This window comes from Bactrocera oleae, chromosome 3 (genome assembly GCF_042242935.1).
Source record: "Bactrocera oleae isolate idBacOlea1 chromosome 3, idBacOlea1, whole genome shotgun sequence".
NCBI lineage: Eukaryota > Metazoa > Arthropoda > Insecta > Diptera > Tephritidae > Bactrocera > Bactrocera oleae.
In genome coordinates, this window is record NC_091537.1 from 64,091,982 (window position 1) to 64,117,328 (window position 25,347).

A 25,347-nucleotide genomic window follows, 5' to 3' on the forward strand; every position below is an offset into this window, starting at 1 on the left:
AATACCGACAAAAAACCAAACAGTTTGGAAAAAAATAGTGCTAGCCTATATACGCTTACTTTTGAATACTCAAACACACTCTACTTACAAATTTACATATGCTTAAAAAAACAGTAAGCAGGATTACATAAAATAAGTAAGCAGAGGCTAAATAGCAGATCCAAAATTAAATATAAAACAAAAACAGAGGCATAAAGAAACAAAACATATATACATATTTGTATTTAATTATATAAATTAATGTCTTCCTTTGTAAAGGAAGTAAAAAAACACACAGGTTTCTTTTCTTGGTCAGTGTGACCGCTCTTTATTGTTATCCAAATAAAACTGCCGTCACTTACAATTTTTCGTAGTTTTATATTCTTTTTACATTTCATTACTTAGTTCTAAAGCTAAATTAGTTGCAAAGTCTTTTCATAAACATTGGCATAGCTTGACAATTGCTGTATTGCTTTTTGTATTTATTTTGGTTTTAATAATTGTTTGCATTAACTCTTTGTCCTCAATCGATTTTATAGTTAATTTAATTGGGGTGTTGAAATTTGTAGAAATGGTCCGTTTTTCTCATTTGGGACATTATTTGTGGCTTTGATACTATGTACCATTTCCGCTTATGTTAATTTATAAACAAATGCTATGATGAAGAGAATTATAATTGCCATATCTGTGCTTAGACTAATTACATGTGTATTTCTACTATTACCGACTAATATTTTTATGTTATTCTCCTGCTGTAGTTGTTTTAGGTATAAATTTTCAAATTTAGTTTTGTATTATTACTTTCGTTTATTTTTGTAATAAGTTAGGTAAAGCAAGTGTGTCATATATCTTTAGGTTGACATTGGTATAAGTTTTATTTAATGCATTTATCTTGCAGTTCTCAAATTTGATCAAGAATGTTCCTTTTTGTTTTATTTTTACTTTACTACAGTCATGAGTTATTACATCTTTGAAGTTTTTAAATACAACTATTTCTTGAACAAATTCATCAGCGTTTTCTAATTTTTCAAGTTCGCATTGTACTTCCTTAAAATCTATGATGTTTGAAATACAGTTCTTATCTATAGCACTTAAATTTTGTTCTAGGTTATCTTTGACCTTAATATCATTGTGATATTAATAGTTTGCTCATTGTTATGTATTTTAGATATTGATACACATAATTATTTCAGATATATTTTTATAATCGAATTTATTTTAAAAGCATTTAAATAAGTATGAATTTATGTGTATTTATATTTTTACGTATACATATATTAATTATATTACGAAAATAAGTCATTAATGCATTAGTATTTTTCAATACAAATTAAGCAACATATTAATATATTATGAGTCCTCACTTGACACGCCTCTGTACATGGTGGCAAGCCAACGAAATAACTGCGAGTTCGCGCGGACATTGTGTTGTTGAAAAAAACCAAATGACGACTTTGTCCACAAACATATGTACATATGTATATACATACATAGATATGAGCTCGCATACATATTGAATTTAGCGCATCGTCGCGGAGTTGACAAAATTTGTTTGAATCGACAATTTTGCGACAATGTCGGTTGGCTATGTTGTCTCGTTTTCCTTTTTGCAGTGGTTGCTATTGCAAGTTGACTTATGCTCTTTTGAAATACTACGACTACCGATTGGGGTGTATTTTGATAGCGTCGTGTTTAGATAAAATGGGCTAAATCGAAAAACTACGAAATAATAATAATAAGTAAACATACCTATATATTTATACATGAGTATTATATGCAGTGTGCTTAGAATATATAGAAGTAATAAAAGGTTTCATATGAATGCCAATTTTATAGAAATTTTATTATTTAATGCCATATATAGTGCATAATATGAAATAAATTAAAATAATATTTCAAATCGCTAATAGGTCATGTTGCCAATTCTCCTTTCTGAAGGGAATATCAGATAAATTCTTCAATTTCTGATTTTTAGCAAATGTTGTGAGGAAGCAGCTTGTAGGCAACATACAAATGCGAGGGGGATGGTAGGATTTTCATATGAAAATCAAATTTGGTTGACCAGGCGCACAGCAAAAAGAACGCAGAGCAGAGTTATAAACGATCACTCTTCGTTTTGTAGCATACGCGGGTTCCTTATGAATGAATTTGTTGGCGTTGTAGTCCAGTCATTATAGTAAGTTCACCTCGGAATTCAGATACCCAGCTGTAAGTCTGTAAATATTTGTATATTGACACCCTAAAAGTTGTCTCAAAACCTACATATGGTCGGGTGTACGCAATTATTAAATTTCAAGGTCAAAGGTCACAAAAATCGGTTTTTTGCGCTTTTTTTTGTAAATATCTCATTTCCTATGGGTTTTTTGCTATTGGTGTTTATTATCAATATTGTAGAATATAAAATTCTCTACAAATTTTGTTTAAAAATTTTTTTCGTGCGGTGAACCGTTTTCGAGATAGAGGGCTTAGAGCGCGCGGTCACAGCATCACTTCAGGTCAACCGGTGCCTCCGATCAAAAACGCGCCATATATAGTTGATGAACTATCGATAAATCAATGATTATAAATATTTGTCAATTTTTATTAACTATTATATTATAATTTATCATTTTTTCCTAACCTATCCACTTTTTATTCAGTATTAATTTATTTAACAACACTTACCTGCCCATGAAATTGCAGAATTGTTAATGAAAATATAGAAATTATATTTGAATTTAAACCTTATTAATATTATATTAATAACTTCTTACATGATAAAAAAAAATATAAAAAATATATTAAAAAATATCATTCAATACATTTATTTTTATTAAAAGTAAAAAAATGGAATAAAGGGTACAAAAACTACAATTTATAATTTTAATCATCTTCTTCCTTTTCATCGTCGTCTTCCGGCTGCTGGTAAATTTCAAACTGGTCTTCATTATCGTCTTCAACGACATTTGTTTCAAGTTCTTCCATGATTTCGGGGTCAAAAGTTCCATCTTCGTTAATGTCGCTCTGATATGGTAGAGCATTGAGACAAGCTTGCCCATTACATTGGCCACAAGCTAAAGAGCATTGCAAGCCCGCTTTCCTGCATCCGCATCGCGAACCACAACCACTCTTGCAGTTGCAGAAAATTGTATTTAGCAAATGTTCTGGAGCAGGTGGTAAAATTGTCATGATAGGCTCCAGAAAATCGTTTCGCATTGCCCAACCCCATACCTGGGGTTCCAAATCATGCCCTAACCAAGTTTGAACTTGGTTCGAAATGTTGATGAGCAGGTGCACTTGTTGGTGGAATATTTGAAAGCTGCACAGGTTTATTAAGTTTTGTAGACTTGCCGTAATGCATATAACGAAGATGATCGAGACTTTTCACAGATTTCGAAGCATTATAGACTGCCAATAAGGTTTGAGTTCCACTCTCTAATAATCTCTGGGCCGAACAATTTTCTTTCTCAAATGCTGCAGCTAGTTCATCCAAATTGGTCAGTTTCTCAAAAACTTTTTAAAATGTTTTTTTTCCCTTTTTAAAAAGCGCAGAAGTTGTGTCACATCCACTTAATGCGTGCAGAAATAAAATATGTGTTTTGGAATGAGGATAATAATCAAAACTTTTAGTCGAGTATATCTCCGTTTTTACATTGCCTTTCCCAACTTTTTTAAAGAAAATTTCTTGTTCGTAAGACAGTGTACGCCCAATTAAAATGATGAGTAAATCAATATCTTGTCCTATTATTTACAAATTTACAGATTTTAAAGAAGATGCACTTAATTATTTTCTAATTAAAATGTCATTAGTGTTAATGGGAATATAATTATAGTAAGATTTAAGTTTTTCCCTTCATTATTTTTTAATTTTAGGAAACGGTGATCAGTATTTTTGAATAGATAAAGATTTAAGGCATGAAGAAAATGATAAAATATAATATAATAGTTAATAAAAATTGAAAAATATTTATAATCATTGATTTATCGATAGTTCATCAACTATATATGGCGCGTTTTTGATCGGAGGCAGCGGTTGACCTGAAGTGATGCTGTGACCGCGCGCTCTAAGCCCTCTATCTCGAAAACGGTTCACCGTATGAAAAAAATTTTTAAACAAAATTTGTAGAGAATTTTGTATTCTACAACATTGAGCGCAAAAACCGATTTTTGTGACCTTTGACCTTGAAATTTATTAGTTGCGTACACCCTACCATATGTAGGTTTTGAGACAACTTTTAGGGTGTCAATATACAAGTATTTACAGACTTACAGCTGGGTATCTGAATTCCGATTCTTACCTAATTTAAGCTTAAATGACTGGACTATTGTAATATGAAATATGTAGAAACTATAGGGCATGCTTGCTCGAATCTTATTGGTCGATTGCTTGCGCGAATGTTTGATTTTTTTTCAAAAGGCATATTGAGGGACATACTTATGTACATACATATGTGTACATTTATGCAAATATATTTGCAGATGCGAATGACGGAAAGGCAATTTCAAGAATATTCACATACAAATTGATCATTTGAAACTAGTAAACAACAATAGCTGTTTCAGTTCACATATTATATTTGATAATATTTCTTTATCACTTCTGTGGTGCTGCTTGTATAGCACAGCTCGTTTTTGCAAATTCACATCAAATATTTGCCTGAGTTCACATCCTTGCGCAGATGTACTTAGTGTTATTATTTTTTTAATTTTTATAAACCTTTTTTATTAAATTTATTTTAATTGAATTTTCTTTTTTTCCTCATTTTATAAATGTTCTTCAAAATGTATTATTTCTTTTTGTTATTCTAATGTTCCTAAATACACATGCCAAAGAACATCTGCGTATACATACAGCTGTTGACAGCTAATTAGAAAAGTTCCCTTTTTATAGGTGGCTGATGAGTAAGATAATAAAATGTTTTGATACACCTTTATTTATTTTCCTAAAAGTCTTGCATTGTTTGTGATACTCTATTTACAACTAAATTCGCTCAGTTTTGTAGTTGTGCAGTGGAAGTACTGTTAATTTTTTTACACATAGTACATGCGTCACGTCAGAAACAGTTATTTAAAGTAGCACAATTGCATACGGTGAGAATTTTTAATAATAATATTATTGCTTTCTGGTAAGTATTTTTTTCAAAGTTGTTGTTTAAAATATAATAAAATGTTATATTCAAGCTTTGTAATGAGGAAAAGCAGCAGCTGTACACCTGCCCTATGCAATTCCATTTTTGACCTTCGTCAGGCTGGAAAGACGTACAAAGAAATTGCGAATCAGGTCAAATGCTCTAAAATAATGGTTTTCAATGCCCTTAAGCTATACCCTTCTTTTAAAACCATTTCCAATGTTGCACGCATAAAAATACCCCGGAAAACTTCAGCAGAAATATACCGCAGAATCATTACCATCTCTTAAAGAAACCTAAAAAAGTGTTCTACTGACATTCTACGAGAAATTCAAGACGAATATGATGTCCAAATATCCAAAAAAACAGTTGCCCAGTGTTTGGTCGAATCTCGACTTCACGGCAGGGCAGCACGAAAGAAACCACTTCTGACTAAAATGCAAAGGAAACGACGCGTAGACTTTGCCAACTCTCATTGGTCTTGGACTACAAGACAATGGAAGTATGTCGTTTGGAGCGATGAAACAAAACTTAATCGTATAGATCCTGATGGTCGAAGGCCGACCAATCAATCAAGAATTTGATCCTCGCTATGTTTCGAGCGTAGTGAAGCATGGTACAGGATCAATTATGGTGTGGGGATATTTTTCCTGGAATGGTGTTTGTCTACTCTATAGGATTGAAGAAATTTTAAACAAGGAGAAATACATTGACATCGTAAAAAATGTCATGTTGCAGTGAGCTGAGGAAAATTTGCCTCCTGTATGGAAATTCCAACAAAATAACGATCCAAAGCACACGGCAAAGTTGACACAAAAGTTTTTTGATGAGAATTCTATCAATGTTTCGGAGTGGCCATCGTCCAGCCCAGACTTGAATCCCATAGAACATCTCAGGGGTGATGTTAACAGAGCCGTCAGTATCAAAAATATCCCAAATATGGATGCCCTTTTTGATGAAACTAGGACGGCATGGCAAGCAATACCAGTGGTGCGCTGTCAAAGTCGTATAACGTCAATGCGCAATCGATGTAAAGCAGTATTAAAGCAAAAGGGTTATGCAACAAAATACTAACTGAAAGTAAGCAAATTTGTATAGCATATTTTTTGCTGATAAAAATTTTTCGTTTCTAATTAGTTGTCGCACTCAAATCGTTAATTCCACATGTTTTGGTATAAACCTTTGGAATAAAAACGAATTATAAATCAAATTTTTGCTGTTAGAGTTTAATTTTTAAAAATACGTGATTTAATAGAAAATAACATCATTTACTTTAAAAAAGACAGCGTTTCTAATTAGTTGTCAACAGCTGTATATTAGCCGTTCCTTTATAAGGTGGTGACAATTTACTTGGTTTCTGCTTAGAGTGGTGTAGTTTGTTGAGTTCGATTATCATGAGGGCAAGGTACCTTTTTAATGTGGTGTAATTGAGCTTTCGAAATTGCGCCTTTTAATAGCATTAAAATTTATTAATTAACATTTTAGCACATTTAACATTTGCGCCTTCTCTATTTATTAACATTCTCTGTCTATACCCTTCTCTGCTCTGAGGTTTATTCTAACTCTTTTTGATAAACAATATTTTTAGTTATATGTTTTATTAACATTACCCGCAAAGTCGATACAATTAATTAGAATTTAATTAAGTAACCACATTTCCCAACAAACGATGCTCTTTCAATATAGTATATGGCTGTGAATAACGATGACATTCCTTACGCGCGTTTTATAAAATATGCAACACTAAATGTATTTTTTCAATCTTTCTGAGACATTATCTTAATAAGAGGAAGAAACTTCTACAGAGTATTAGAAAACTATAAAAAAAGCCAAATCAGTCTAGCCGTTCTCAAGTTATGGCGTGACAACGGGAAACGGATTTAATTTTTATATATAAGTACATACATATGTATAGATAGAAGATAGATGTATGGAAAATTTCGTTTTTTTCTATATAAAAAACTAGAATAATACTTAAATATACCGGTCACCAAACTGTTTTCATTTACGGTTTTAATTTACGGGAAAAGCCGAAAACAGTTTGGTATATATAATATATATATATATACTTATATAGGTATGCATATAAGTATATGCATTGCATTCGCAAACGAACATATAACCAAGCCTATATCTTTCTGGAAATCGGTTGTATGGTCGGATGAGACCAAATTTTGTATATTTGGAATAAAAGGAAGACAGATGGTGTGGCGAAAAACTGGTACGGTCTTTGAAGCACGAAATCTTACTTTAACCGTAAAGCATAGTGGGGGTGGAGTTCAATTGAGGGGGTGTATGGCAGCAAGTGGAGTTGGTGGCATTGAGTTTATCAAAAATATAACATAATAAATAAATTTGTTTATCTAAATATTTTGAAAGGACAAATGAAGCAAAGTGCTGACAAATTAGGATTGTCAAACGTGTTTTGTTTTCAACAGTGACCTTAAGCATACAGCGAAACTTTTTCGCCTTTGGTTTCTTTACAATGCTACAAAACAGTTACATTCGCCTCCACAATCACCTGAGCTCAATCCAATTGAGCATTTATGGGCTCTATTGGAGCGCAGAATTCGCACACATACGATTACCAGCAAAGAAATACTCAAGACCGTTATATTGGGCGAATGGAGTAAAATGTCAGCCAAAGATAGAGAAAATTAGTACACTCCATGCCTAAACGTCTAGCAGAAGCTCTAAAATTTCGAGGCTACCCCACCAGCTATTAAACTTTTTATAATTACTTGATATTATTGTGTTCTGGTTGATGAGCGGGGACTTTTTCTGTTTAAGTTAATTGTTTTTAAAATGAAAATGAACTCTGTGGCTTTTGTTTACTGAATAATTTGAAAAAAGTAAATTTTTTTAGGCGCAAAGATATGATTTAATAACACAAAAAAAAATTTTTTAATTGGCCAATTGGTCAAACTTTTATTTTAGATCAAAAGATTTGGTACTCAGTGAGCGGAGACTTTTTCTACCTTGTGTATATATGTATATACATCGAAAATATATATCGAAAATAAACATATTACATAAAGTGATTGCCTTATATGCTTACATTTGTGCATTAAAAACACACGTTACGTTTCCAACAACATACCAAAGTATTTACTTGTAAACTTTTCCGGCAATACCCCTTATGCTTAACAAAGCAATAAGCAGGTTTGCGTCAAAACAAGGAAAATTGAGAATCTAACAGAGAGAGACAAAAAAAAATCAACCAGAAATTTACATATACAAGGGGCGTTTCAAAGTAAACAGTAAAAAATGTCTATATGTCGACTAGTGCGTTAGAGTCTGCTATCCTTTATCGACTTCCAGCAATATTTTCATGACATTTCATCTATTGAAAGTGTAGTTATTGCGTTTTAAGTGTCAGTATGTTTTTGTCATCGGTGCGAAAATGAGCTTCGAACAAAGAGCCAACATTAAATTTTGTTTTAAAATTGGTAAAACTTTTACCGAAACGTTTCAATTAATGAAACAAGTTTATGGTGATGAGTGCCTATCTCGTAGCAGAGTGCACGAGTGGTTTCAACGTTTTCAAAGTGGTCGTGAGGACATAAATGAGAAATGAGCCGAAACCCAAAAAATCGCGCCTGGAGAAGCCACAAGTAAAGACAATGCTGATTTGTTTTTATGATTTCAAGGGTATTGTCCACAAAGAATTTGTTCCACCCGGCCAAAACGTTATTGCGGTATTCTACTTTGGGGTTTTGAAGCGTTTGGTAGTAAGAAGATGGAAGTTGGCGTTTGTTGCACGATAATGCGCGGTCTCATCGATCGACGCATGTGGCCGATTATTTGACCAAAAATCAAATTTTAACAATCAACCACTCCCCGTATTCACCTGATATGGCACCGTGCGACTTCTACTCTTTCGGAAAACTACATTTGGCCATGAAAGGAAACCGCTATGCTGACGTTGCCGCCATCCAAAAGGCGACGACCGCCATCCTCAACGCTATACCGACAAATGACCTAAAAAAGTCATTCTATAACTTTCTTGAACGCGCAAAACGTTGTATTCAGGCAGAAGGAGACTATTTTGAATAAAATTAATTGATTTTGCCGATTAAACTATTTGTCCTGTCTATTTTTTAAAAGTCCTGTTTACTTTGGAACGCACCTTGTATACTATTTACATATAATAATACATATACATACATAAATTCAATTTTATCTATTTTAATATACTTGTACAATACTGTAAATTGATACATATAAACATAAGTGCATACGGTAAGACATCAACACATTACCAATTTCAATTTCTCGCTCTCTCCGAACAGCGCTCATATATAAGTACTTATATACGGACATTTGGAATTACATAAAGCAGAAAATCTGCCTATCGCTTAATACTCTACACAAGGTACAATTAAAAAAAAAAATCTAAAAATTTATCGTCAAATACGCAATTATATAAACGGTGTGATAAATTATATACGGATTATTAATAACAAAAGTTAATAATAAAATATAAAATATTATAATTTTAATAAGTTTATGTAAAAATCTTAAATTCCATTTCGTAGGACTTGTCATTCGTTTTGGACTTGTTTCTGCAAGCGCGGTTTTTGTTTTATAAATGCTCTCAGGTCTGTGAGCCAAGCGGGTGTGTATTCTTGACCTTTGGCCTCATAAATTTGCATTCGAATAATCTTAGTATGATGTTTAAATCGGAATTTTGCTACTAACTTCAGAATTCTTTTCCATCCATCTGGCATGTCCACGATTAAGGCTATATTTCTTTACTTTTTCAAAAGGTTGCCACAGAGTATAATAGTATTGTTCACCTAACGGTTGTTTATATCGCCTCCATCTAATCGAGTTATATTATATATGCAATTGGTCCACAAATTACCAAAACTACTATATACTACATATATATTGATTTTCGTTGTTCTAACAAACCTTATGTACCTTAAAGTATTCCCTTGGCTTTGATCCTGGCGAGTTGCAACAGTATGCAATTTTCGGTTACATCCGAACTTAGCCCTTCATTACTTGTGTAATACTTGTTTTTGTAAACGCAAGGTGGTGGAAATCTTTGAAATTTGTTATTATTTGCCCCATACATTTTTCTGTGGTTTTATTTATTTGCCACAGTTAAAAAGAGACATGAATATAAATCTTAATTAATATCTAATATTTTTGGAGCAACTTTTCCATAAATTTTAAGAAAATAACCAGATGCAATAATTTTCCGGTCAAAAGTCGGCCATCTTGGATGCCAATAGAAATTCAACCCCGAACTCTTATTGACATTTTTAAACCCCTTAGCTGTCGCTTTGTTTACATCTTATCAGCTGATAGTTTCTTTACTCCCCCTATACGATGGTAGTCAGAAAGCAACTGGCAATGGTTTCGTTGCTACAGTATAATAATTGTAGCAAGTCTGTGTGAAACACACGCATGCTCAAAAATCTCAAAAATACCCGTGGTCTATGAGCTCCCTACCGATCACTACTTAAGTATTAAAAATGATGGCTCTATGCGAGCTCCATTTTAAAATAGTAGATCACGAAGTAAGCAAACGCGAAAAAATGTTAATTCTAAATTTTTTTTTTTTAAATCTTGGTTTGTGGGACTAAACTTTTCTTTTTTAATTTTTAAACTCGTACTTGGGATCACAAAAAAAATTTTTTTCAAATCTTTTATTACTATGTTTTACTTCGCGTCAACTAAAATTATATTACACTTAAATGAGAAATACACATGTGATATAAACTTAACCAAAGAGGCTAAATTTAAATTATTGAGTTAATGTGGAAAAGGTCAACCAGAGGATCAGAATTCAATATTTTAGGGATATGAGGTTTAGACAAAGGTCTAGACAAATTTTATTCCACCAAACCACTTAATATCTAAGAAAACTGGTCCACTGGTTTGAAGTCAGCTGGAATGTCAAAAATCACTATACATAAACAAATACACATATATTGGGGGCAGAGAAAGTTTTGGACTGATTGCATTAATTTTTTCCATTACTAAAGTACACTCAAGCACATGTTTCTATGTAATTTTGTGAAGATAATTCACACACTGATCGACATATTGGGCACAAAATCTGCTGAAATTACGCAGATCATTATTAGTAATATATGGGAGCTGGGAACTACGTGCACCAATTTCACACATTTTCGGCATTAAACTGTAATATATCCAGTGTAAAATTTTCATATTTTCATATATACGGTATAAAGCCAATGGGAGCTAGGGGTAGTATTGATCCTCTTTTATCTATTTTTGTATTACCAGAAAAATATGATTTCTGAGTTTTAGTAATATACCTATACATATTGACCAATATATGAAGAAAGTTAGGGCAAGTTTTCACTTATTAGGACATCTCTCTGAATTTCAAAAATATATCTCACACATGGATCGATATTTTCATTAAAATATGGGGGCCTTGAACAGTTATGGTCCGATTTGGACAATATTTAGACCTGACATGACATATCTTAAAGACATTATTTATGCAAAGTTAGTGCTAATAGTGAAAGAATCGGATGAAATGTAAATTTGTGTTATATGGGAAGTGGTTGTGGTTGTAGTCCGAGTTCGCCGATTTTCGCATTGCATCAGAGGAATGTCAAGATTATGTTACTAACCGAATTTGATTGAAATTGTGGTGCCACGCCCATTGTCCATTTTGACATCAGCTCCTATAAAAACCTCTACTGAGCGGTCACGAATCCTTTTCAACGGGAAAAGAGATACTTTTTTCATAACAAATCCAACCAAAACCTCTGTTGGGCGGACGTGAACTCCTATAACTATGTATTTACGAAATGAAAATGGGATTTCCTGAATAAAATCAAATGTACGTTAGGAACAACTCCAACGCATTGCATACTCGGTTATCTCAGTGAATAGTGTTCAGTCCTTGTGTTAAAACGTACGATGGTGCGATCAAACCTTTGCTTAAAGGAAACAATTTAAATGATCAATATAAATTTTATTAATATTAATATTATTATTATTACATTTAAGACACTTTTCGCGTGTCAAAACTTTTCTAAATCCAAATTAACCGATTTACAAGTACTTCGTATGTACCTACTAAATGAAATTTTTTTTTTGTACTTTAACATTTTTATTCCGCTTGTGTATGAGTCCTTATATGAAGATTTTAATGCAAATAAGTCCGATTTTTGTTATCAGATTTAAAGTTGGAAAAACCAATGCTGCACTCATTACAAACAAGTTATTCGAATGAAATGGATGTCCGGGGATAATGTTGAAATAAAAATATCGTTCGTGACACCAGATGGGAAAAAAATTTTATGAAATGTGTTTCTAGTAGTTTTGCAAGGCGAGAAGCCAAAATATTCCCATATCTGGGCCAATAATACAGTTGAATGCAAAAAAGATCGCCCAAAAGCCGGCACCAATGACGATCTTGCTTCTAACCCCTGGCTACAAAAATGGCGTAATGACTCAGCGGCTGAAGGATTTTGTCAAAAAAATGGAGTTGTAAAATAGAAAAATATTGTTATTTTTAGACAACGAAAAGAGATAAGTTTTAAAAGTGTTAAAATGTTTCTGTTTGTCAGCCTTCGATCCAAATTATTCAAAATTTTTAAATTCATTATCTATATTTTCAAGCTAAAGATATATATTAGTAAGCATAGAAAGGCTCGTCTAAAAAAAATATATATAAATGTTTTAGAGGCAATACGTTTTATAAAAACCTTTATTTGCCTGGGCAAAGGTTCAACCGGAAACCATAAAATATGCTTTCAAAAAGCAGGGTTTGACAAAAATAGAAGTCTAATATCAGAATTCGAGCCCGAAGAGGATTTGCCGTTAGCGACATTAGCTTCAACTTTTTCATTGTTAAAAACCCTCGGAGAACCTAGTCAGATGACTTTATCGCAATAGATAATAATATATATATGCACCGAAAACGCAGATTTGATGTTGTAATTGACGAAACTTAGAAACTATTGATGATAATAATACAGATGCTGAGAGTTTTACCGAAGAAAGTAATGAAATATCCTCAAACGAGAGAGCTTTCATTGCTGTATCAAATTAAAAAAAAAATTTCGAGCGAACACTTTATTGCATTCGATTTGTTGGAAAAAATGGAAATAAAAAATACTTTTAAGAAGCAAAAAAACTTGCGGCAATCGACAATTTCCTAATAATAAATCATAAATTCTATATTTTTATACTCTCGCAACATGTTGCTACAGAATATATATAGTTTTGTTCACCTAACGGTTGTTTGTATTACCTAAAACTTATCGAGTTAGACATACAGTTATGTGTACAAGTACAATATAAAAATGATCAGGATGAAGAGACGAGTTGCAATCCGAGTGACTGTCTGTCCGTCCGTTCATCTGTGCAAGCTATAACTTGAGTAAAAATTAAGATATCTTTATTTAACTTGGTACACATGTTCCCTGGCACCTTAAGACGGTTGGTATTGCAGATAGGCGCAATCACTGCCACGCCATTAATCAAAAACAAATAAATTGCCATAACTAGGCTCCACAATAAGATACAAGACTGTTATTTGGTATATATTTTAACCAAATTCGGTATACTTATAACATTCTTCTTACATTTATATGCTACAGTGCGAAAACGGGTGAAATCGGACTACAACCACGCCTATTTCTCATACAACACAATTTTAAATTCCATCTGATTCTTTCACTTTCCACTATGCAAATCAAGCAAAATATATAAAGAAATCTCAAATGAGTATACATTTTGACTTTGCGAGAGTATAAAATGTTCGGTTACATCCGAACTTAGCCCTTCCTTATTTGTTTTTGTTATTGTTACCATACAGTATTTAAATGGACTTTTGAAGTAATACAAAAATTATTGTTTCAGCAATATAATATGACAAATTTTTTTAAATAATAAATTGGTGAGTAATAAATTAAATTAATTTAAAAAAATTTTGTTATAAAATAGCTACCCACTCGCTTAAGTGGACACTTCTCTTAGGCGAACAAAAGTCGTCCGACGGTGAGTGTCCGCCTGAGAAAATTTTGTGATATATGTAGTTTTGATTTATTCATTACTGCCCGTGGCCGCACGAGTTAAATTTGGAGTAAAACAATTCCCCTTTCCCTATACCATGAAGATTTCCTGCTATCTTTGGAATATCTAAATTCATACACTACATTTTTACTTACATATATAATTTTTACATTTTTATCTATTTAATTTATTTTTACAACAATTGATATATTACAGAATGTCGTTATATACAACGTTCACAGCTTTCTTGTCATTAGACAATACAAACATGTTTTCTCTACAGGTTACTCTTGAAAGAGCGACATACAGTTGGCCATGTGAAAAACAGTCAACGCTAAAATCTAAGCCTTCAACGATGAGAGTTCGATCCTCCGATTTATTAATGGTCATTGCAAAAGATGTCTTTACCAGAAACTGTAAACGTTTAAATTAGAAGGGTGAATTCGATGGTATCTGAGGGATTCGGGGAATCAATACATCTTTTCCGGTAACACATCCTGTGAGTACTGTGTACTCTATTATGAAATTTTTCAGTGATTTTACCAGCAAACGCGTGCCATTACAAAGTTTAGGTGGATTCAGGTTTCTTAATAAAATAACAGGACAACCTATTTTCAACACCATTTTGTGGGAAGGGAGTCAGGACAGGTTCGAAGAGTTTAGAAATTCTGTAGGAAAATAAACATCTTCTTCCAAATCGAGAACAGTATCGACCGAGTAGTATATATTCGTCGACGGATCAATCTTTGAAAGAATCAAGTTAACTCTTGTCTATCAAAACACGAAGATTTTCTATGTTAATCCTTCCCTCACTTTGTGTTAACTCGTCATTGCCAACTTTTAGCAGCATCCCTGGAAATAGCCTGTTCTCACAAGAAGATGACGAAACCCTCATATTAGTTCTAAGCTCTAATTTATTAACATGTAGCCACAGGTTGGGTCTTTTTAGAGAAGCATTTATTTCGTCAGCATGTGTTTCTCGAGTCACACTGGTAGGATTTGACTGAAATCTCCTGAGAACAGAATTGTACATCGACCCATAGGTGAATTTTTTGTTGCTCAAATCGCGCCTTGTCCTATCCAGTGCTTCCACAGACGTCTCGTTTGACATGGTAGCTTCGTCTCAGACTATTAATGAGCAGTCACGCATAAATTTTTCTGTATAGAAACACTACAGACGCTGTTATTATCATTGGTTGCGATTTTCAGCGGGAGCTTGAATGTAGAGTGTGCGGTTCGGCCTCCTTCCAAAAGCGTAGCGGCAATGCCGGATGGCGCAACAGCTAACGCAATTTTCCCGGTAGATCTCACTTTTTCTACATCTTGGGACATCAAGGAAAAACAATTTCCCTTCATTGCATTGAACACTTTTTTCTGATCGATTCTTCTGATCTGATTTTGAGCTATATTTTGTAAGAGTCTCGTTTGATCGTATGATGTTTCTCTTGTGTATTCGGCACTGTTGGTTAAATCTGAGTTAGTAGTATTAGCTGACATCGGCCAGTAAGTCATGGCGACTTGCGATTTTTCTTGTAACTATTAAGGTCCACCTGTGAATGATGAAGGTAGTATAATCAACTGCCCACTGCCGTTGCGGTGTTCATTCGCTTGTAAAGCATCCTAAAGATGAATGTAATTTTCTGCTCTCAATTTAGTTCGATTATTACGGATGTCGGCCAATCTCTCAGATTAAATTTTCGCATATTGATCTACCAAGTATTGGTTTGTTAACATTCCTTATCTAAGCAAAGTGTTGAAATTGTTACGTCTTGGCATTATACGGTAGCAATAGTAGTTAATACATGACACTGTTATACGCAGAGGTGTACCATCGATTTGGTCAACATGAGAAATATTAATGGAATAACCATTTTCTCCACGACATAGCATCAAAGGATATTGTAAGTTGTTATAAGATCTGTGTAACTCTGAAATTTTTTGCAAATTATCATCACGACTATGCAATACAATATCACTTCTGTTAAATTGCTGTCCAGCTATCACCACTGCTACCAAAGTCAGGAGTATCTGCTGGAACTCTCTCAATCGCAGTGTTTTTGGATCTGCAATAAAATATATTTGCTGAAATTTGTGATCATCGTGTCGAAGTGGTAGCAAGCTCCCAGCTAAGTGGTACACTTGCGCTTGAATTTTATATGTACGCATGAACCCACGCTCAACGACTTGCTTTCTCTTAAAAGAGGTTATTTGAAATGCGTAATTATAACGGCGTATGTTGCGCATGAATTGTTTGGATTTCTGATGGTCACCCGTAAGAAGAGAGTGAAGTGGCTTAGGTGGAGAGAGAATTTCTTCTAATTTGATTTTTCCTTGTAAGCAATACATGTCTTTCGATTCGTCCTTAAATTTTAATGCCAAGCAATGTACACACTACTGACATAGTATCTATTGATACTATACGATCGTCCTTATAAGATATTGAAGGATCGTAATTCGTCGCAGAATTTTCTTTATTTACCCATGAATTAGTAACTCGTGCTGATGATTATCTGGCTCTCTGTATTCGATGTCTATCCCTCACGCGCTACTGAAGATTCTCTTTCTCTCTTAGCTCTATATCTATCTACTCTTCTGGCATTCACTGTTCTACTATCTATGTTCGAACGACGACGTCTACCAGACATTACTTTATAATTTCTAATCATCAACAACAAAAGAGACCTATTATATTAAGTTCTTTTTCTGGACTTACATACCTCACCTTAAATTGCGATTTTTGAAAATAATTTCCCTAATATTAAATTGATCTAATTCTAAATTTTAACCAAGATCTTAATAGAAAATTCCAATCCATTAATTATTGTTTTATTTAATCTAATCTTATCTAACCTTATGTATTGTACTTATAATTACTATAAGTGCGACCCAGCCGGCCGGTACCGTCGCAAACGCTACGTCGCGCATTTTTAAATCTGTAATATCTTCAAAAATATTCAATAAAATAAAAATTTGTAGAGGGTCATTTAGATCTACATTAAATCAACAATGTATTTGAGGTATTTAATTGGATAAGAATGGATGCTGTATCGGTTAAAGTCGCTTCGAAAATTTGCCATAATTTGTCGTAAACAGTAAATGACAAAAAAATGTTAATGTGGGATATCCTGACGCGATAGATATATACCATCGGGGAGTTTTCTGTAGACCTTTTCAATGTGTACAATCCTTAGTACATTATTTTCATAAATCTCTAGGGTTCAGCATGCGTTTGTAATGTAAACGGAAAAAATGTTATTATTTACGACATCACATTAGAAACCTTTAACATAACAGTATTTTCCCATTATTTAATGGATGTTATTATACATATAAACCTTCCTCTTCAATCCCCCTATCTATTAAAAAAACCGCATCAAAATCCGTTACGTAGTTTTAAAGATTTAAACATACATAGGGACATAGGGACAGAGAAAGCGACTTTGTTTTGACTATGTATCGATATTGATATGTTAATACAAGTCCATATATTATGGTTTATCTACATACATACATACGGAATACCTAACCTTCGGTTTCAATTAGAATTATTCGCCTTATAGAAATCAGTTTCCACTGAGAAAATTTTATTGCTTTTGACACATATACAATATTTAACATACAGCAACAATGCTGTATTACAAGTATAATAAAAATCAAAATACACCTGCAGGATCTACATGCTCATAACATTTTGTTAAATTTATTTCAGAAAGTGACAGTTTAATAAGATACTTCACTAGATTTTAATCATCACCAATTCAAGAAATCTCTGATTCGGTGTTAGAAATTGATAAGAAAAATCTTGACAATTTTTGACCGCGACTCCCAAGCGGCTCATGACGCCATAGTATAATCTGACGATTCAAATCTATCACAAAATTTTAAATCATCGGCTTACTCAAAATACGAAACCTGCTTAGACCAGTACGAAACTACAAAAGCTATGATCTTCGATCAACTAAAGCTAATAAATTCAATTACACCTATTCCACATACGAGAGTAGAGCTGCCACAAACCCAAAGTCAAGAGGCAGACAACCCTATTCTGGTAAATAAATGCACCACCGCATTTATTTGAAAAATTATTGTTTATCAATCGCTCTCATCTCGAAAAAAATACCAAACGTGGCAACAAATGAAAGATTTTCTAATTACCCAACATGAAATGAGTAGACAAAAAACTAATTAAAATCAGAAAAAATTTAACACGACCTTAAGAAATACATCAATAGACCACAAGCTAGTAGCAAAAATAATTTAAACAAACGCTTTTACAAAACACAATCGGTCACATCCCAACAGAGAAAACATAAGTACGTCATGCGAACTATGCACAAAAGGGCATAAACTAAAATCTTGCGAGAAATTCAAAAAATTGAAACTTAGCGAACGAAATAATTTTTCCAAATCAAAAAGATTATGTACAAACTGCTTGTCACATGCGCATATACTAGGTAGGTAGGTAAAGTGGCTGTCATTCCACACACTTAGGCCTTTAGAAGGCCCATTGTGATACCACTGGGACTGTGATCCCCTCACTCTATTGGCTCTTCTCTGAACCCCCCCCGTACTTCTGATGAACTTCATCAGTGAGACAAGTTTTATCCGTGCAACCTCCGAGACGTCGTCAAGAAACCCACGACCGATGGTTGCGATTCTTTTCCTATATAGTGCTGCGCAATCGCATAGAAGATGTTTAATGGTCTCCTCCTTTTCTACTTCCTGACAGCTTCTACAATAGTCGTTATATGGCGTGCCAAGTCTACTTGCATGTCTGCCTATTAGACAGTGGCTTGTTAGTACTTCTACTAGATGTATGTGCGGCTCATATTCCATTCTTGCCACGTTTGCTTGCTAGTTGAGCAGGTCAGGAACTGATTCCACTGACACTCGGCTATATTAATGACATGTTTGTCGATTAAGTATCTACAAGTAGCCAGAGGCATATTTATGTCCTCCTTACCAGGATCTAGTTGTAGGGTGGTGCCTGTTCTGGCTAATTCATCTGCTACGCAGTTCCCAGGGATGTCACTGTGTCCTGGGACCCATTGCAGATTTACCGTGAAATGGGATGACAGATCCGCTAGAAGATCATAGCAATCTTTCACTGTCCTCGACGAAATCCTATGAGACATCAGAGATTTCAAAGCCGCCTGGCTGTATGCATATATAAATACACTTCTTATTGTGATTACACTTTTTGTTAGTACATGAAGGCTTTCTTTAATTGCAGTGACATCCGCTTGAAAGACACTGCAGTGGTCTGGTAACCGGAAGGCGATTTTGGTATCTAGTTTAGCCGAGAAGACACTGCCGCCTACTCAGTTATCCAGTTTGGAACCATCCGTATAGAAGCTTATCCCGGCTTCCTTGTCCACTACGTCCCGTTCTCACTCCTCTCTGGAGGGGAAGGCAATATTGTATCCGTAGTTATGGGAAGAAACGGAAACTTACTGAGTATCATAGAATGCCCCTTGTTGCTGGCGACTAGTAGGGAGGACTCCCTCAATCTCAGAGCTGACTTCGCTGCCATTTGCTTGCAATACAGATCTGTTGGCAGCAAGTGTAAAATTATGTTGAGTGCCTGGCTTGGGGTAGTTCTGAGAGCTCCGCTGATGCAAATACTAGCTGCTCTTTGTATACTTTCCATGCTTCTAATCGCATATTTCTTTTCTGTAACTGGCCACCATACTACTATAACGTAGGTCATGATCAGCCTTACAATTGCTGTGTACAGCCAGTGAGCCACCCGAGGTGTCAGTCCCCATCTGGGCCCCACCATTATTTTACATGTGTAAAGAGCTGCTTTTTTTACCCTCGCTTCCAAGTTTTGTTTCCAAGAAAGCTTCCTCTCCAAAATTAGTCCCAAGTAGCTTACTTTATCTCCTATCATTAGCCTGGTGCTATTTATAAATGGCGGCGTGATTTCTGGAGTACTGTGTTTCTTAGTGTACAATACTAGTTCTGTCTTGCTAGCATTTAAATTCAGTCCGTATGATACGGCCCATCGATTAATATCGCATATACTACACATATGTACATAAGGATTGCAAAAGCAAGTTCAGTCGCGTCTACTGTCAAAATGCTTCTCAATACTTCATTACAGCACATTTACCATCTCACCCCAAAAAAGCGCATAAAAAAAATACTACGGATTTAGTTGTAACAACAACTCCACAAGCTCAAACTCCTAAAAATTGCCAAGAGATACGATACTGCTTAAAGGCACTAAACTGTCAAACGCTACACAGCGAAATTTAAAGTAGGGTATTACTACTCACCGCAGTCATCTCCATCGAACACCAAGGCGAACTCTTAAAACTTGAAGCCTCATTAGACCAAGGATCACAACGATCATTCATAGCGTGTAGAGCACAAAATAGGCTACAACTGCCAACAAAACAATCAAATATTGAAATTACGGGAATAAAACCTGCCCATTACCTGTATTTCTCCCCAAGCGGATAAGCGAATTATAGCAGAAGCTAAAGTCCTATCGGAACTTACTAACATGCTTCCAAGCTATCACATAATTAAGCAAGCGTTAACAAAAGTTTTCACACCTAAGGCTGACAGATCCTTACTGCAACGCCCCCTATCAAAAAGTCATTCTAATAGCGATCTTATACCGCAGATAATACTTGATGTTGGCTGAAAATACTATTATATTTTGGGTCGTATACTAAGTGTACAAGTTAAAGAAACAATAAATAATGGATTATGAATGAATATTTTCAAAGATATTACACTTTGCAATGGCACGCGTTTGCTTGTAAAATCTCTTTCATAATAGAGCGCACAGTACTCACAGGATGTGTTACCGGAAAAGATGTATTGATTCCCCGAATCCCTCAGATACCATCGGATTTACCCTTCCAATTTAAACGTTTACAGTTTTCGGTAAAGACATCTTTTGCAATGACCATTAATAAACCCTCAACGTTGAAGGCTTAGATTTTAGCGTTGATTTTTTTTCACATGGCCAACTGTATGTCGCTCTTTCATGAGTAACCTGTAGAGAAAACATGTTTTTATTGTCTAATGACAAGAAAGCTGTGAACGTTGTATATAACGACATTCTGTAATATAATAATTGTTGTAAAAATAAAATAAATAGGTAAAAATGTAAAAAAGTAAATAAGTAGAAATGTAGTGTATGAATTTAGATATTCCAAACAAAGCAGGAAATCTTCATGGTATAGGGAAAGGGGAATTGTTTTGCACCAATTTTAACGCGTGCGGGCCACGGGCAGTAATGAATAAATCAAAATAACTGGATCGATTTTAATACTTTTTTCAGCTATGTTTTTATATACAACGTTCACAGTTTTTCTGTAGTGTATGTAGTATTAGCATTGCACTCGTGCAAAGCCGGGGTGGGTCGCTATTACAAAAAATGGTCGATCCAACACCGGGGGGTTTCAAGGTTTTTTTGCGCAGAACTTCTTTTTGATTTGGCGCCGCGCTTCAAAAAAAATAACCCTGGTCGGTCCAACACCGGGGTGTACCAAGGTTTTTACGCGCAGAAATTCTTTTTGCATTGTTTCCTGTATCGTTCCTGTATGTTCGTTTACAAAACATATTAGTATGGCAACACTGGTGTTTTCACATTTACAACCATTTTGTTATTGTCAAAATTAATAAAATTGAAGAATGATTTAAATATTGAAATAAAGCTATTTTTGCAGCATCTAACATAAAAAAAATTCTAAAAACGAATTAGTCAAGTGTTAGTGGATATAAAAGTGAAAAATTTAAGTGTATAATTCAATTTAAATCGCAAAAATACGTACTTCAAATAGTTGAAATTTTCAACTTTAAACGTAAATATCTCTAAAACTACAAGTTTCCCGCGACTATATCTATATATTCTTGACCTGGAGGATCTCCTCTATCCGCCCATACCCAAAGCCTGGGACTGTATACTAAAGCCGACCCAGAATTTCTTCCTGGACCAACATATATTTAATATTGATATTACTTCGTATATTCTTCCGAATTTTAATTAGAATTATTTGCCGCACTCTGGTGTTATGATAGTAACGGACTCTGTGAATCAATCTATTTACCATATAAATTTGTCGTCAATATTTTATAATTACCGAACTATCATTAATTCCCCTTAGGATCCGCCACTGCGGACAACCAATGGCGAAGCTCATGTTTTTATTTTTATGTCAAAGAGTCGAAATGTCGTAGTATTGACAACGGTTTTCGCGACGACAAAGCCCCGCAACATTATGTTGTTGGTAGAAAATTCGAGCGGTACCGAATAAAAATAACAACCGGTCGCCGATTGTCACTGCTTTCCTTGTTCATTGTGAGATATTTTAAATCGACAAAAGCTGTGTTGCCAGTTTTAAAACTATGTATTCTTTATTTTACGGGGTTGTCACTTTTCCCTTTTCGAAAGAACGACAAGATGTGAGGGTGTCTGTTTTTATGAATGAAGCGAGATTGCTTGTTGAAAGTACGCCGGCGTTCTTGAATGAAAATTTTTTTGTTGTGTGTTTTACTATATATTTGGGTTTCGGTTATTTGGCTGACATATTGACTTGTGACAATGTTCGGCAATGTTAAATATACATATATATGTACATATGTGGACAAATAAATCAAAGCGCTCACATGTAGTGCATTGATAAGTGATCAAATTATAATTTGAATTTCTGAATGCGTACATTTAAATGCGCATGTTCAGATATATGCACAAATGACTATACAAGATTAATATGATAAAAAATGTATGCATATGTTTTAATAAATTTAATCACTTGCTACTACGTTCCCTTGTGTCAAATTACAGTTCAATATCTTTATTAAGTGCTTAGTTATGGTACTTTAAATGTTTTCGTTTAATGGGTTTTATGGGCGGTGCAGTGGTCAGATTACGCCCATCTACGAACTCGTCCTTACTTTTTTGCCATGGAACACGTGTACCAAGTCTTATTACGATATATCCGGATCTCATATATACACATAATATAACCTTTATATTTATCTCGATTAGTTTTAGCTGATACAAACAACCGTTAGGTAAACAAAATTATTATACTCTGTAGCAACAGGTAGCGAGAGTATAAAAAATATTGCAAAATAATTCACCATTTATCCTGAATGGATTTCAATCAAATTTGGTATTTTATTAAGTTGTATTATAGGTTATAGACCCACTTAGTTTTATTATTATATTTTACTTCGCGTCAGCAAAACATATGTATATTTAAAACATCTTCAAATGTGATACTACATACAGTGTATCACAAAAATTAGTATGCACTATGTATATGCTTAAAAAAGGTCATATCAATTGCAAAATAAAAATAAAACTGTTCGTGTTTTTTACAATAACAATTATACATAACATCGCCTTCCTATCCAACGAAATATTAACCGTCTATCAAAGCTCGAAAATAAACCCGTTTTTTCGCAATTTATTTTTAGTACATACATACTTTAGTGACGTAATTTTAAGCTATTGGAACTTTCTTTTCGTAATTTGAAAAATTATTACTTTAAGTTTGGGTTTTTTGTTATTGGAGAAATATAAATATATGAAATAATTGAAAATATAAAAAAAAATTGGGTAATAATATTACTTTTAAGGCGGAAAACATGCTCTTTGAGTTTCATTCAGGTATCTCAAATACCATCACCATGTAAGGGGTAAAGTCAACCGGATGTTTAAAAATCCTGATATTAGTTTTATGGTGGCTAGGACAATTTTCACCCGATTTTATCCATTTCAGGCCCATCTCTTAAGAGAAAAACATCCGCACACAATTTATTTAAGATAACTCACATATTGGCCGATATATGCGATATAAAGTCCGGAGGTTCGAAAATCTTTCTATTAGGTATATGGGGGCTAAGGGAAATATTGACTCGATTCAACCTATTTTTGTCATACAGACACACTAACATCAGAAAGGATTCTCTCCTAATTTCAATAATATATGTATATCACAAATATTTCACCGTTTTTTTCGGTAAAAAGTCAGCAATAGGCTCTACATTCCACATTACCGGTATCTGGGGGCTTGAATAGTTATGGTCCGAGTTTGACAATTTTTAGACCTGAGATGGCATACTTTAAAGGTAATATTCGTTCAAATTTGAATCCCGATATATTAATTGGTGCTTGATTTGTGTACTGGATAGTGAAAAAATCGGATGGAATATAAATTTGTGTTAAATGGGAAGTAGGCGTGTTTGTAGTCCGATTTCGACCATTTTCGCACTGTAACAAGGGAATGTCAAGAGGGCGTGTTATATACCAAATATCAGTCAAATAATTCGAGAGATATGGGATTCCAAACCGCAGGTGCGCTTCGTTATTGCGAATAATTGTACAAGATTACAGGTTTGTATCTTAATTTCTTCCTTTTTTGTCCCAAACAACACGTGTACCAAGTTTCATCCCGATTTCTCAATATTAACTCAAAGTACAGCTTGCGTAGACAGACGGACAGACAGTCATCCGGTTGAAATCCGTCGTCTCTTCATCCAGATCATTTATGTAGATATAGCCCTATATCTATCTCGTTTACTTTTAGGCAAAGAAGCCTTCTGCTTGATGGATTTGCAGTTGCTACAACTCGTTTCTGTGGCCAGGACGTTACTTTGATTTGAAATTGACGGACATTCTTCCTGGGTTCTTTTCCTCCAAGTAAAGCAAATTTGCTTTGATCAGTTTACAGCAGATTTTGCGGGATTGCGAACTTTATTCTTGCAGCCACACGCTTCTTCGTCAAAAGAGATACTTTCCGGTGACTTCTTGCCTTTAAAATATTTGCTATTACTCTCCTATGAATTATGAGAGTACTATTCGCCAAATTTAAATAATTTTATTTTTAGGATGCTGAACGATTGTTTTTTATATATCGTACAATCTGTCTGCCCTCTAATATTGTTGTTATTCGCTTTCTTATTGTATTTTATAGCATTCCATATCATTGGGGGCTACATCGTACCATAACTTCGATTTTCATGGAGATTTTACCTTATTTTCTTGGCTTCGCTATCAATTCACGTTTCTCAATGGTACAATGTCTTTCCCTACCCCCTAGAGACAAGCACCGAAATTTCAAAGAACTTTCATTAGAAAATTATTAAGTCCGTTCAATTAACTTACTTATTGCAACTTTCGATTTTATAATTTATCGACCACTAACGCTAAGCACTATTATTTTAATGATATATGATGTTTGTCATCATATGTTTGATTTTTTTCAGATATTACAAA

The 25,347-nt window shown here is 34.1% G+C and overlaps 1 long non-coding RNA gene across 1 annotated transcript in view; it reads right to left on the reverse strand.

Annotated features, from left to right (window-relative positions):
* Window positions 1-278: 278 nt before the first annotated feature.
* Window positions 279-25,347, reverse strand: part of LOC118682519 (uncharacterized) — a 42,867-nt gene continuing 17,798 nt past the window's right edge. The window contains exon 4 of the long non-coding RNA XR_011395425.1: window positions 279-1,698. This is a non-coding gene — a long non-coding RNA (uncharacterized lncRNA). The remainder of the gene's footprint in view (window positions 1,699-25,347) is intronic.